General features: G+C 44.5%; 1 protein-coding gene across 1 annotated transcript in view; it reads right to left on the minus strand.

Moving 5' to 3' along the window:
- Positions 1-14,926, minus strand: part of LOC311042612 (poliovirus receptor homolog) — a 134,629-nt gene that overhangs the window by 6,928 nt on the left and 112,775 nt on the right. The window lies entirely within an intron of this gene.

Genomic DNA, 14,926 nt, shown 5'->3' on the forward strand with positions numbered 1-14,926 from the left:
TAGCACTCAGGAAGAAATGAGGCAGAAAATACTCACAAAAATAAAACTGCAATGAGAATCTGTGTGTGCGTGTGCGTGTGCGTGTGTCTCTTCGAAAGAGAGATGGGTATGGTAGAGTGTGGGTAGAATAGTGAGAAAGGGTCTTGATTAGTCGATGGACTCACTTGGGTTATTAAGAAGAACCGAAGGAATCAGATGTTTCACTAATGAATCTTGTCTGAACATACGTGCACACACACACACACACACACACACACACACACACAGACTCCCACACAGAGTCTGTGTTTACAAAAAGGTGCGACCCTCTCATTATCCCACGGCGCTCCCGGGGGGATTATGCTAATAAGGGGGCGGTAAAGGCCAGCGTGGATCTAAAGCTCATTTGACGAGAACAAACCCTGGCACTGGTAATTGGACGTGTCGTGATTGAATGTTATCTGCTCTCTAATTACAGCTTCTCCTTTGACAATGGTCTGCTTTGAATATCTCGCAAAAAATTGTTTTCCATTTGCCTCGTTTCTAAAGAAGAGGGCAAATGATCATCTCCACTCTTCCACTTAGTATTCTCTCTGTGTTTCTTGTTAATGGCACACCATTTGATCATGATCAGCATCCTCCACTGCGCACTATGCTTTCAACTCAACCTTGATTTTATTTTTGCATCCTATTGTAAACGCAAAGGGATTTCAAAAGGTGGTTGAAATTGGTATTTCTGGGTGAGAGACCTAGTGAATTTCATGCTTGAATGTGCATTCCTCCAAAGCGTATCGCGGCGCTCGAAGGAAAGATCTCATCAATGGTTTCCGATCTAGTTCAGTTTAGTTGTGCCGTTTCTTTCTCAGTCTGCCATGGGGTGAAAAGTTGTTTTTAACAAGCAGGCACCAGATTCTTTACTGTATGGCTCTGCAGGAGTTTAGATACTGTATGTTTTTTTATGCACGCTGCCAGTAGGCCACAGAAGTACCACCACTAATTATTTTTCACATATTGTTGCTGTCGGGCAGAAACCATCTCAATTTTTCAATTTTTTTTTTTTTTTTTAATTAATCAGTGCTATTGAACACCCTTTACGCCTGTGTGTGGGTTTTACAAATATTGAACCAATGAAAAGTATTAAAAAGCGCTTCTGACTTCGGTGGTTAGTTGATTAGAATGACAAAGTTAGACGAAAAAAGAATCTCCACATTAATGGTCAAAAACCTCCTAACTCCACTTGAGCTGTATTCGGGTAAAGTGATGATAATATAAAGACGCATTCAAGTATCTGACAATGTATAAAGTCAGCGTATCAACTTTGATGAGGCAGTATTGACAGTGTCAAAGGCTGGCCACATGAAATCCAAGATCCACATTGGAGCCATGCCATCCCATGTAGATCCTGAGATCCACATTATTCCTGCTCCGCTACTTTGCAAATGAATTCCATTGGACCTTCACATGAGTTGTTTAAGCTTTAATTAGCATAAGGATTAATCTAGATATATGTTTGGGATATGAAGGACAAACATGTGGTTCTGGAAGGATTCTAAGCTCCAGGCACTCATGCATAATAGGGACTCTGGTTCATTTATGATTGGCAATAAAGTCCTGAGGCTTGAAATTAAGTATACAAGGCCATCCACCCACGGTCAGATTTACCCTCTCCTGTTATGAAGAAGCATTCAATGTAATATTAATACAAGAAGATAGGAAGGTCATCAAATTATTGGCTTAGGAACGCGACAAAAAATCAAAAATATCCATGAATTAAAAGTCCATAAGACTTAGCCTTTAGACTGCCAGCCAAATCCAGCCTGCGATCAGATCTATGCCATATACAGATTGGAATCCGATTTGTTTTATGAAGTCTAAACAGAGACAGGTCACATGAAATCCGATTTTTACAAATCCGACTTGAGCCACATTCAGAGGTGGTTTCAAATCTGATTCAAATATGATTTCTAAAGATGCGTCTCAGTCTGAACGCAGTAACCTGCTCTAACCACCCAAGTCGCATATCAAGTGTCAGAAGAATATAAAGAATTTGAAGAACACATATACAGTACGTCATGATGCCTACGTCCACGGTAACCAAAGCATATTATGTCGATGTTGTTTGGGTTGACGTTGTTTAAATCAGTCTGAACACACATATCTGTGACAGATCCGATCTGGTCACTTGCAAATGCAGTGTTGAACAGTCAGGCCAAAAGATCGGATTTGAGAAATAAATCGGATTTGACTGGATTTGACTGCAGTCTAAATGGGGCCTAATCAATAGAACAAAAGGGTGAACTGGGGGGTGAACTATCCCTTTAAGGGAGTACTTCTCAAGTTGAGAAAATGGAGTACTTTGATTAGATTTAATCTGATGAAAACGAATGCTGTACATTTAGAAATAATTGTGCAGCTCAATAAAACATGCAACAGAAAGACAGGAGGTCTCCAAGTGGAATCACTTGTGTGTACCCATGGAGACAAGTACAAGAGGGTATTACGCCGAGACAAGATGACAGACCGAGCAGAGATGAAAATCTCCAATCAGGTATTCAGGCGCGGTGTCACCCCCACCCTCCATATCAAAACTGTCTATCTCCAAGAGGTTGTAAAACATGCCTCGCATCAGCTCCCCTATAAAATGGAGAATATGGTGGCTTGTAAAAGAAAAAGAAAAAAAAATCTCAACTCTATAATGACTAAATGCTAAATAATTACTGACTCAGGTTTATACAAGGTCTCTCGAGGAGGGAGCCGGACAGTGTTTCACTGTGACATTTACTAAAGCCTTAACGGAGGTGACCCAGGGGAGCAGTTGCTCATACGAATAGAGACAAGATGATTTACATACTGTAGGACCGTGAACGCAGGAGAAAAGGTTGACTGCATGGCCGGGAGGGAAGCATCACTGAGTCTGGGGCACAGAAGACTATTCAGATAAGGCACCAACATCTATCTGTACAGATGTAGTGATGTAAATCTAAACAATCTAACACTATAGATAAGATATACAGTACATTATTGTTATGGCGTGGCAATGAAGGGGCCTACCGTCTAAAACAGTGGTTCTCAAACTTTTTCATGTCAAGGACCCCCTAATTGACACTTATTACCCCGCGGACCCCCATTTGAAAAGATAAGCCAGGGACCCCAATAAGAGAAGGTTTTTACGGCTCTCTAGCAGTGATTCTCAACCATTTTAATTTCAAGGACCCCCAGTTTGACATGCATTAGGCTACGGACCCCCATTTAATGGCATTTATACCTCTGGGACCCCAATTCACATTGTAAAACCAATGTTAATTTAACTCTGAGAGTGTACAAATGGAACCAAATGGTCCATTTGGTTCCATTTGTACACTCTCAGAGTTAGACCCATAAGGGTCCATTTGGTTCCTGTCCATCATTTAGCTGGGGACCCCCTAGAACCCCCTCAAGTACCCCTGGGGGTCCCCGGACCCCACTTTGAGAACCAATGGTCTAAAACAGCATCTGTATGTCTGTCTGTCCCCCCCAAAAAATGCTACACCAATATATTGAATATTCGTCATGCGATGCAATGCGAGAGTGTGGACTATAGCCTCAGACTCGCCAATTTCCCCTACGTTGGCTCCCACAGTGTCAGCTTGCTCACTGCCTGACACAGTGCCCTGCCAGCCTCATCCTTCTCTCTGTGACCCGTGGGAGGCCTCTGCAGGGGGGTCCACTTTGGTCCATGTGGTCCGCCCATGTGACATCAAGTGCCATACGTAGCATTCTTGTGTATACGCCATCAAGGGCCCCACACAGCAATACTGACTCCACTGTAGCCAATGTAACACGTTTCCACCACCCAGGGCCATTGAAACTCAGGACAATAGCAACAAGCATAAAGTTTGATTTGAAGTTAACAGGAAGGCAGTAAACTAAAGCCTGTTGGCTTAAAGTGAAAATGGAAATAGTGCAGGGTAGTGAATGAGAAGGGGAAAAAAGGCTACCTCACGGGCCCCAGTATGAACACAGCAGACACAACATAACCGTGAGTGATGATATTCATCATATTATACATGATCTGCCACTGCTGTAAAATAATTGGCCAGATGGAGTGAACAGAGATGAACTCTTTCAATTTCAATGGCTCTGGGTGTGATTACACACCTGTTGTGCTTCGCGCTAATTGCACACAGGATGAATCAGCCATCCCTCCACACACACTCAGGGATAGCCTCTTGTCATGATGACAGGTAGTTATGTCTGCTCTCGTTTGATTCCTATTTCTGTGTGGTGGCAACTAGCTGCCAGTGATTATACACTACTACAGTACCTGTAGTAGTGTAAAAAGAGGACACAATGCTTATGTATTTGGCTCACATTACAAAGAATTATGTGTTTCGGCTAAGAGCCTTCCTCAGAGTGTTTTTCTTTTTGAGGAATTAAGGCCCTCTGCCAAAAAACGTAAGCATCCAACGCTCTGATGAAGGTATGAAAAGCGCAAGCATTTGTTTTTGTTTGTGATGTGAGCCAAATGAATAAGTGGAAATGTGAGCAGGATTTGGTCCTCTTTGACTTGAAGTTTGAGATGTGCTAACCTTTGTTTTCATATCTTTTGGAATATGTTTACTGGATTTTGGGTTTAGAGCTCGACTGAGAATCTTCTTCTTAGAAATCAACCTTTTTGCATGTATGTTGTTGTATTTGAATACATCACTAATTTACACATTCAAAAACCGTCTCAGTATTGGCCTTTAAACCACTCTGGTTTCTATAGCCACATGTACCCTGCTGACCTTGGATCAAATCTCCCAGAGTCTTCTACTCCTCCTGTGCCATCTCTGCTTCTTTTAGGGGTTTCAGGGTTAAATGAACATTCCAGAGTTTACTTTATAGAGGTTAAAAACAAGACTCCCCTAAGGACAAGTCACCACGTCTATTATACCTACATTTCACTGCACATACAGTAGGCCTACTTGTATAAGCAAGTGACAAATAAAACGTCTTTGAATCTTTTGAATCCATCTACAAACCAAACCACCTGTTCCATCAGTGTCCTTGAGCAAAAACAACAAAGTCCTTCTGCTTGTAAATCGCTTGCAAATAGAGTGCATCCATTAAACGCCTCAAAACCTGAGACGTGTAAATAGCAAACAGACAGATCGGTCATGTCTGCTCTATTACGTTTCAATCTGCACCACGGTTGCAAATGCATTTCTTCATTGAACAGACCCCAGGCAAGGGCACGACATTGCCTGAAATGTAGTGGATGTCCTTCGCCACATGGGGGTGCTGTGTCCCTTTGACAAAACCCTTCAAAGCGCTGAAGCCAAATAGACAGGATGGGGCAACAGTGGACCTGGGATCTCGCCAAACCTCCGGCCAATTGCACCTCTCTGCCCTGTATTCTGTCCAATGAGGGTGTCTGTTTATCACTTCTCTTTCTTCATCCCCTACGTGTGTGCACGCGCGTGTGTGTGTGTGTGTGTGTGTGTGTGTGTGTGTGTGTGTGTGTGTGTGTGTGTGTGTGTGTGTGTGTGTGTGTGTGTGTGTGTGTGTGTGTGTGTGTGTGTGTGTGTGTGCGCGCGCGCGTGCGTGTGTGTGTGTGTCATTATCAAGTTCTGTGCACAAACCCCCACAAGGTATAACAGGTAGAACCTGAAGCCTTTTTCATTTTTGAACCCCCACCCCTCCCCCCTTGATGGTTGGTTGGAGGATGGAAGAGCAAAGGAAGCCAATTGAGAGGATGGAGTTGCTGTGTGTCCTGTGTGGATGACTTGACTGAAGAGCGCACCCTCTGTGTCAGCCCTGGACACCAGCCATGTCTTGCACTAATGAAATCTCCCAGACGGAGCCAGCCTCCAGTCCTCCGCGTCTATGTGTGTGTGTGTGTGTGTTTGATGTGCATGTGAGAGAGTGCGTGTTTGTGTTTTTGTGCGTTTGTGCGTACGAGTGTGTGTACCCAACGCGTCCAAATTGCAGAGGCTCCTTTGCCAAGGACGAGCGCCATGAATCCAGCTCGACAGACACTTAAAACACCACAGATAAACTGCAAGTTAACGGTGCACAGTATATCTGGCGTACACCGTGTGTGTATGTACGTATGTATATATATATATATATATATACATATATATACACACACACAGTATATGCCTATACAGTTTACGCACAGAGAGAGAGGTGCACATGTATAAACACACACACAGTATCACAGATTTAGGACACACACACACACACACACACACACACACACACACACACACACACACACACACACACACACACACACACACACACACACACACACACACACACACACACACAGCTGGAATAAGCATCCAGTATCCATATTCCTGTCAGTCACACTGACTTGTTTACACCAACACGCTCTACAGTGGAATGAATGTGCTGTGCCCTATTGGCTTCACATTCAACCCCTGCAGTTGCGAAACAATATGACAGCAGTACATACGTGCAAGACCACAACACACACACACAGAAAACAATGTTATTCCCACACTAACAGAGAGAGATAGAGAGATAGAGAGAGCCTGAGGAAATCAGGAAGTAGATTTTAGACATTTACTTCCTACACATTCATCTAGGCACATGCATGGATGGAGATACACAATTGCGCACCCAAACTACACACAGAATACGAATGCTGACAGATACACAGATACTCACTCACTCTCTCCCCTCCCCTCTCACACACACACATGCACGCGCGCACACAATTGCACAATCACATTATACCCCTCCCAGACGAGATGGAGGAAATCGCCCAGAGGTAAAGCTCAGTACGTAGCTCACTTGAGTCTCCAGTGAAAGTTGAACCAACTTGTTGTTTTCCTATTCAGGGAATAAAGGCTCATCTATCATTCGTCGCACGGCCACATCGCTCCACAATGAATGACGTATTTTCAACCTATAAAAACATTTTTTTGGGGACGTGACGAGCAGGATAAGAGGGTCGTGGGGGGGGGCGGGGTCAAAAGGTCAGCCCCACTACTCTGAGCAGATCAATGCAGCGACCATCCAGTCAAATACAGAGCTTATTGCCCCCCCCCCGACTCTGTCCTCCAACCCCACATCTGCTGCATGTTAGCCTTCCATCACTCCATCGCTCAGCCCAGCGTGACCTGCCAGTCAACCAGAGACCAGCACTGTCCCACAGAGCGTGGAGGAAGGAGAGAGGGAGTGAAAAAAAGGGGGAACGGGAGGGAGGGAGGGAAGGAGGGGAAGCAGAAAAAGGTGGATAAGGACGGGGAAGAAAAGAGGAAATTGAGCTGGATCAAGCTAGCTTGGCCACCTGGTCAACCATGGACTACCACTACCTCCCATGGGTTGTGAGTGGAGGAAGTGTGCGTGTGTGTGTGTGTGTGTGTGTGTGTGTGTGTGTGTGTGTGTGTGAGGGGGGTCATGGATGGGAAGATTGGGAGGCTGTGGAGGAGGGGGAAAGAGGAGATGCGCTTGGATGGATGAGAGGTACAGTAGGGCTTTGGAGGAGGTTGTAGGCAGAACGGAGGAAGCGAGGGAGGGCGGGACACATGAGGGGCAGTGAAGGAGAGAGAAGGAAGGAGGGATGAAAAGAGAGGGTTGGGTTGGGCATTTGAGTCACTGCAGCCCCATCGACCAGAAACAAGGGAGAGATGGAGGGAAGGATGGCAGGGGTAAGGAGAGGGAAGGATAGAAGGAGGAAAGCAAAGGAGAGAGAAGGGAGGAGGGATGGATGGGGTAGGGAGAGAGAATGAGGGAACCATAGGAGGGGGTAAGGAGAGGGAAGGAGGGGAGGATATAAGGGGGTACGGAGAGGGAAAGAGGTTAGCATAGAAGGGAATAAGGAGAGAGAAGGAGGGAAGGATAATAGGGGGTAAGGAGACAGAAGAAGGTTATGATGTGGGGCAAGGAGAGGGAAGGATGGAGGGAGGAGGACTAAATGGTCAAATAAATGGTAAATGGTGCATTTATATAGCACTTTTATCCAAAGCGTTTAACATATAGATTGTGCATTACACTCACCCATTCACACACACACACATGCATACACCGATGGCGGAGGAAACTATGCAAGGCACCAAACTGTGGTTCAGTGTCTTGCTCAAGGACACTTCAACACTAACTCTGGGGGAGCCCGGGATCAAACTGGGAACCTAGCGGTTTCCATCCGGCTGCTCTACCCGCCACTTTACCCCTGAGCCACTGCCACCCCGACTAGAGGCATTGTGGGAGAGATGATGTCGACGGAGAGAGGACGCTAGGGTGGCCAAAATACACTGGGGGGGGGGGGGGGGGGGGGTGGGTGCAGGAGGAGAGTCTGCTATGGTAAGGTGAGCAGAAATAAACGCTGGCAGTAAAGACTGCCTGGTTCTGCAGCGGACCTCTGGAGCTTTGGATATACACGGTTCATCCCATAATAATATATTTCACAACTCAGCTTTAAAGGCTACTCCTCTCCTCTCCCCAAATGCACTCTCCTCTCCTCTCCTCCTTTCCTCCTAATTCACAAGGGTCTGAGAGATTTATGAGTGAGACCGCGAGAGTGTGTGTTTAAAAAAAGAACGAACATGGACACGTCTTGATGGAGCCTTCGCCTCGAAGAGAGAGGTTACAGAGGGAGAGAGGAGACCAGGGTTGAGGGAGAAGAGGAGGTGAGGTGGGAAATAGAGAGAGGGGAGTCCACAAGGAGGGAGTTCCTCTGGGACAAGGAGGTGCGGGTGCAAAGGGAGTAGCTAACGAGCGAGGATGTGCAGAAAGGAGGACATGAGAGGATCCAAGGGAAAAGAGGAACCTGACCAGAGGGTGCAGGGGATGGATGGGAGGAGAGGAGAGGAGAGCCAAGGTGTGAAGTAGAAGGAGTCAGTGGAAGTGAAAGTCTAAGAGGTATAGGAGTCAAAGAGAGAGAGAGGAAGAGGAGGAATTAGTGGAGAGGAAGTTAAGAATATGAGAGAGAGAGAGAGAGAGAAGTTAGGGGAGGCAGCGTCAGGAAGAGATGGAGGCGATGATTAAAGGGCTCGTCTCCAGATAAGTAGTCAGGGATTTCCTGGCTGCAGAATGCCAGCCTGCCACAGGCTGATCACACACTGCCTGAAAGAGAGAGAGCGGGCCCGGGAACACAGATCTAATCCCTGCTGTGCACCCCCCCACCCCCCCCCCCCCTCCTCCTGCTACATAACCTCTCTCTGCTCAATCCACTTGTTTTCTCCATACTCTCCTCCTGTATGTTTACCCTTCTCCCTGAGGGGGGTTAACGTTAACATGCTGGTCTATCCATGGCTTCCCCGTACGGGGCAGAGACGTGGCTGGCTGCCACAACGCATTCATCTCTCCGCCTGCATGCTCGCCCTCTCTCGCCATGCATCCCCATCCATATGTCTTTTCATCCATCCATCCAGTCCTATCCTAGTCTCATGTTGTCAGACATCTAACGTCATCATTTCCAGCGATGCAGGGCCTGAATCACAAGTCAGCACGTCTGGGTTTTTTTCCAGAGAAAATGTCAGGTAAGCGTCTGATTGGTTGGCAGTAACAGAAGTCCTTGGTTTGTCCGTGGTTGGTCCATGGTTGGTTAACTCATGTCTGTCACACTTAATGTTTTGTCTTAGGGGTGTTCCTTAAAGGTTATTTGTTAAAAGTAACTTTTAACAAAGAACATTTTGTCTACCCCCGCCAATATTCTCATAGTAATCATTTCTATATAGTGTTTGTTCGGTAACACAAGGCTCTCTCCCTCCAGCTCTTCAGTAAATGGAAAATACATTTTCAGGTGGATTACAAATGTCATCTAATCAGCAGAAAGAACCCCGAAAGAACATAATTTATCAGTGTTTTCAGTTCCAATTTCGTTTGCTCATTTATTCGTTTCATCAGAGGCGAACACAATGTTTTCGCCCCTGCCCGTCCATGTGTGTGTCTGTGTGTCCGTCTGGGAGCACCTAATCTCACGCACCGCTGGACTGATTGGTGTGCTCAAACTCTTGAACCATAGGTTGCACAATCAGTTTCCTCCCTAACAAGTAGTGTTTAAAGAAAGCCCGTGCAGTACAATACTGCGGTTTTACAAAACAGACCGTAGGGTTCTGGTCCCACAGACCATCATGCTGGGCCCTTTAGTTTGATGAATGTGTTTTAACAACAAAAACAACAAATATGAGGGCCGCTGTAATTTAACTTCTCAGGCTGAATTTTGGTTCCAGTACGCCCAGACATGAAAATTGACTGCTTCTACTTACATTGTATACATGCTATTTTCATCTTTAAAGCTGCACTACGTAACTTTGCTCTTCTACCCCAGATTTCAACCCGGGTCTCCTGCCTGCTTGACCTTCACGTCAAAATTTGTGTTCAACCAGAAACAGGATCGTGTCAAAGGTCATGTCTCACATAGACACAGGATATAAATGTCTCAATAGAAGAGCAGGGAGTCAAAATACAACCACCCCATACTGATTGGACAAAATTATATTTTATCCATTAAAAAAAATGTTAGATGAAGTCACTTATTTTAACCAAAAGATATCACTTACAGCACCTTTAACCACTTTTCAATAGTTGTGTGCCTCAGATGCCACCAATGGATCGAATGTAGTGATTTTGGTTAAATATTTATAAATGAAGCATAGCGTTAGTTCATGCAGGACGCGGAAGTCTTGCACGCCAAAGCTGTAATCAGCTGTCAGTCAGCTGATGTTGAACATCAGCTTTCTATTCCCCATTCACAGCGCTGCTGGTCATTACATCACACATTCATACTCCAATCACAACTCACGCATTATTCCTTTAAATACGGCTTCGTATTCACTAGGTCTTTCTTGGTTGCTGACCAATGCATTCTGCTAGCTCCTCCTCCACCCCAGCCTCCACCTTTTGATTAGAGTCTGGCATAGGCTCAAATACTTGTGATTATCATGTATATCTGCTTTGTTTAGAGTCTGGCATAGGCTCAAATACTTGTGATTATCATGTATATCTGCTTTGTTTAGAGTCTGGCATAGGCTCAAATACCAAAATCAAAACCATGTATATCTGCTAATTCAAACTAATACGTCAATGTATTGTTTATTGTTGACATTGTATCCCTATGGGGGATTTGCTTAGCATTCCCTGAATATATGCTTAGCAGGCTTCGACAAAATTCAGGGAATATCTCCAAGAGCGGAGCTTTAAACGCCAAGCTTAACTGTATTCCATTTGTTGTAATAAATGGTTAAATCTACTTTGACGTGAGTGTTTCTGATTGAAAACCCACTTTCAACCCTACTTTGGGTATGTCATAAGTGAATTTCATGGTGAAAATAGCAAATCTACAAGCTCACTATTATGATGGGTTGTGAACTTGTAGATCAGCTATTTTTGCTACTTTGGCGAGACACTGTCATACAACCAAGTATAAAATAGCAATAGATCATTAATTTATGAAAAAATAGATAAATAAATAAAAAGATAAAATATGGAGATCCAAGGTTTCTGCCCAACAGTGATGATATCCATCTAATCATCTGGCTACTGCCAGACTAATCCTATATCCTCTCGTACCCCATCCTCGAGCATGTCTTCTTCAAACAGGCTTGGTCTGTTTGAAGACAGCTGTTTTATATTTCCATCCATCCATCCCTCCCTCCCAGTGGTGGACAGTAACTAAGTACATTTACTCGACTATCTGTACTTTACTTGAGTATTTGCATTTTTGGATACTTAATATAACTTTCACTCCACTACATTTCAAAGACAAATATTGTACTTTTGACTACATTTCAGGGAACAAGTACATTATGAATCATTTAAGCCGTATTATTATTATTATTTTTTTAAATAGCTGATCTAGAAGCTTGTAGAGCTTGTAGATCAGCTATTTCCCCCATTATATGTATTTTTTGTACTTTGGAATACTTACGTTTTTAAAGCAAGTACTCCTGTACTTTATCTCAAGTATACAAACTTGACAACTTTCACTTGTAGTGGAGTAATATTTGACCGGGAGTAGCTATACTTTGAATTAAGTACTGGGGTCGAGTAATTCGTCCACCACTAATCCTATCCATCCCTCTGTCTGTCCATCCATCCCTTCCCTCCTCATCCCTCCATCCAGCGTACCCTGCTGTTTCTGCTGTTGTCTGTCATTTAGGATTGCGTGGCTAGTGTCGGTAATACAGCAGCGCAAATCTTGCAGCGTCTCCCCTCTGCGTCTCTTATCTGCTGTGCGTAATGAGCTCCGATAAGCCTGTTTTTATTACCCTCTCTGACCTCCTCAGTAAATCCACAGGAAAACATAAACACACACAGAGAGAGAGAGAGAGAGAGAGACACAGATGAACACGGCACACATACCGATCAGTGCAGTGGTTCTCAACCTGTGGGGGCGGGGCCCCCACAGGGGCAAAAACACATACGATTTTAGTGATAATATTAAAAAATGTAAACAAAAAAATGACACAGTATTTATTTTCTCTAAAACCTTGAGAAAAAACCTTTCATTCATCATTGTGATGCTGATAAATAGGAATAGTTCCATTGAGCCGAGCCAGTGGCAGCTGGGAATGCTTTTAATATTTTCAAGGTTCAAAGGTTGAGAACCACTGAGATTGTGTGTGTGACACACACACACACACACACACACACATATACACCCCCCCCGCCCACAGACACACACACACACACACACACACACACACAGATATGAATACGGACAGACTTGCACGCAGGCGCACACACACATTCAAATGAAGACACAAGTAAACATGTGAGACAGCCAAGTCTTGCTATTTCCACAGAAAAATGTGGAAATGTTGAATTTCTCATTTCTGCAAATACACAGTTGGAGAAACACAAAGCTACGGTATATGGCAACGATTGGCCTTGGACACAAAGCTTTGCACCAGAAAATCAATATCATTTGAGGCCGATTATCAAATCCATTTCTATTGAATCTTCGTTGTATAGCATAGCAAATAGAAAAATAGCAGATCTATAAGCTAAGCAACGTGCTGGCCTGGCAGGTGGCACAACAGAGTCCAAAGTGAAGATTGTGCCTTCTCACGTCCCCTGTCACTCTACACTCTATGTGGTTTGAAAACCAAAGGGTTCAGGGTGAGCTCGTGTCTCACTACCAGCTCCTTTCATGCAGATATATCATCTCTGATAGATGGGGCCGACTATAAGCTTGACTTTAGCCTTACATCTTTCATCTTTGACTGGACATTAAGCTGACAGCAGGCACTCTGTGGGGGGCAGGTTGTTTAGTCCAAATTTGGAAAAATAACTCTTGCCAACACTAAAGTACTGCCGGTAGCTAGTGCCAGGCAAGGACTTGATGCTGGAGGCTTTATTTTAATTTATATATACTAGACCATACCCGGTCGACGCATCCGTGGGGGGATATGCGCACATGATCTGGCAACCCGGGAGGAAGTTCGTCCCATAGCTGGGCAGCCCCGTAACCATGGCGACATTCTTTGACACAAAAGCGCTAATAAGAAGCTGAGATTTGATGAAATTGAAAAACAGGCTTCACAGTTAAGTTCAGATGGTAATGGTCAATGGCTGTGTGCAAAATCAGAGCAATTGGTCCAGCCACTGAGGATAACCGGGTAGCTTCACCTACTCACCTACTCAAGACGGTTACTAGAATTATAGTAGGATATAAATAAAAATAAATAAATAAACTAAAAACTAAAGTAAACTAGCCGATAGCTGGTGCCAGGCAAGGACTTGATGCTGGAGGCTTGCTTTATTTTTATATATATATATATATATATATATATATATATATATATATCTATATGCACTGCTCTCATCCTGGTGGAGCAGAGGTGCTTATATGCATATTAACTCAGAACCGTTTGATCACATTACCGCCATTAAGGGCTTTGAAGGAAGCACAATGCGGGTAAATGGGCTCAGTCCCAGGAGAAGCAGAACTGATCACTAATACAGGTCAGGTATTCACTATCTCACCAGGCCTTTGTTCCCCATTTCTTATGTTTTTGTGTTGTGTTTGTGTATAGTAGTATTGCAGTATTGTCTCTTAATCTATGCAAGTTGTGTGTTGGAGGAAGAGCGTGCAGTCTGGTAATGTTCTTTATTGAGACAGATTGAGCAGGAGAGCAACGAGACAAAATGGCAAATTGGAGTCCCAGCAGAGGAGTGACAGTAGGGCAGAGGGAGACACAGCAGAAGAGTGACTGTAGAAGAGGCACAGAAGAGGAGTCACAACAAAGGAGTCACAGCAAAGGAGTCACAGCAAAGGAGTCACAGCAAAGGAGTCACAGCAAAGGAGTCACAGCAAAGGAGTCACAGCAGAGGAGGCACAGAAGAGGAGTCACGGCATTGGAGTGACAGTAGAGGAGGCTGCAGTGGGATTTCCCTGCAGGCCCTGCAGAACTGTCTGTGAGCAGCACAACCTCTCATGTTTGTAAAACGGTTTTGCATACAGAATTGACATTTATGCGCATGTCTAACATTTATGTGTATGTATATATTCTCTTTGTGTTGATGTTTGAGCCCCTGATGCAATTCACTCCACAAAATCAATGGCGAACTCTGAAGGCAAATAAACCAACCAAGTCCACTGCTGAAAATTGAGTGAGCGTGTGCCTCTCGCCCCCAATATAATAAACACACAGGCTTCTATCGTGCTGCCGTTCAGACCACCAGAAGGCTGGTGTGATGGCTGTACAGAACCGGCAGATAAGATTAGACCAGGCTGAATTGATGGCTCGAGATAGAGATTAAGATAGAGAACAGTGCCTTTAATCCCATTGCTCCTTAAGAGAAAAAGAGAGAACGCCATCCCTCAGTCTCTGAGCTTTAACATGGTTTACCACCACGCACACACACACGCACGCACGCACGCACACACACGCAGTAAGTCATTGATTCAGCCTGTGATTTACACAAATATACACGGACACGTGTGTGTGCGCACACACACATGCACAAGCAGATACACACACATTCAGTAAGTCATTGATTCAGT

This window comes from Gymnoscopelus microlampas (genome assembly GCF_963454915.1).
Source record: "Gymnoscopelus microlampas genome assembly, chromosome: 3".
Lineage (NCBI taxonomy): Eukaryota > Metazoa > Chordata > Actinopteri > Myctophiformes > Myctophidae > Gymnoscopelus > Gymnoscopelus microlampas.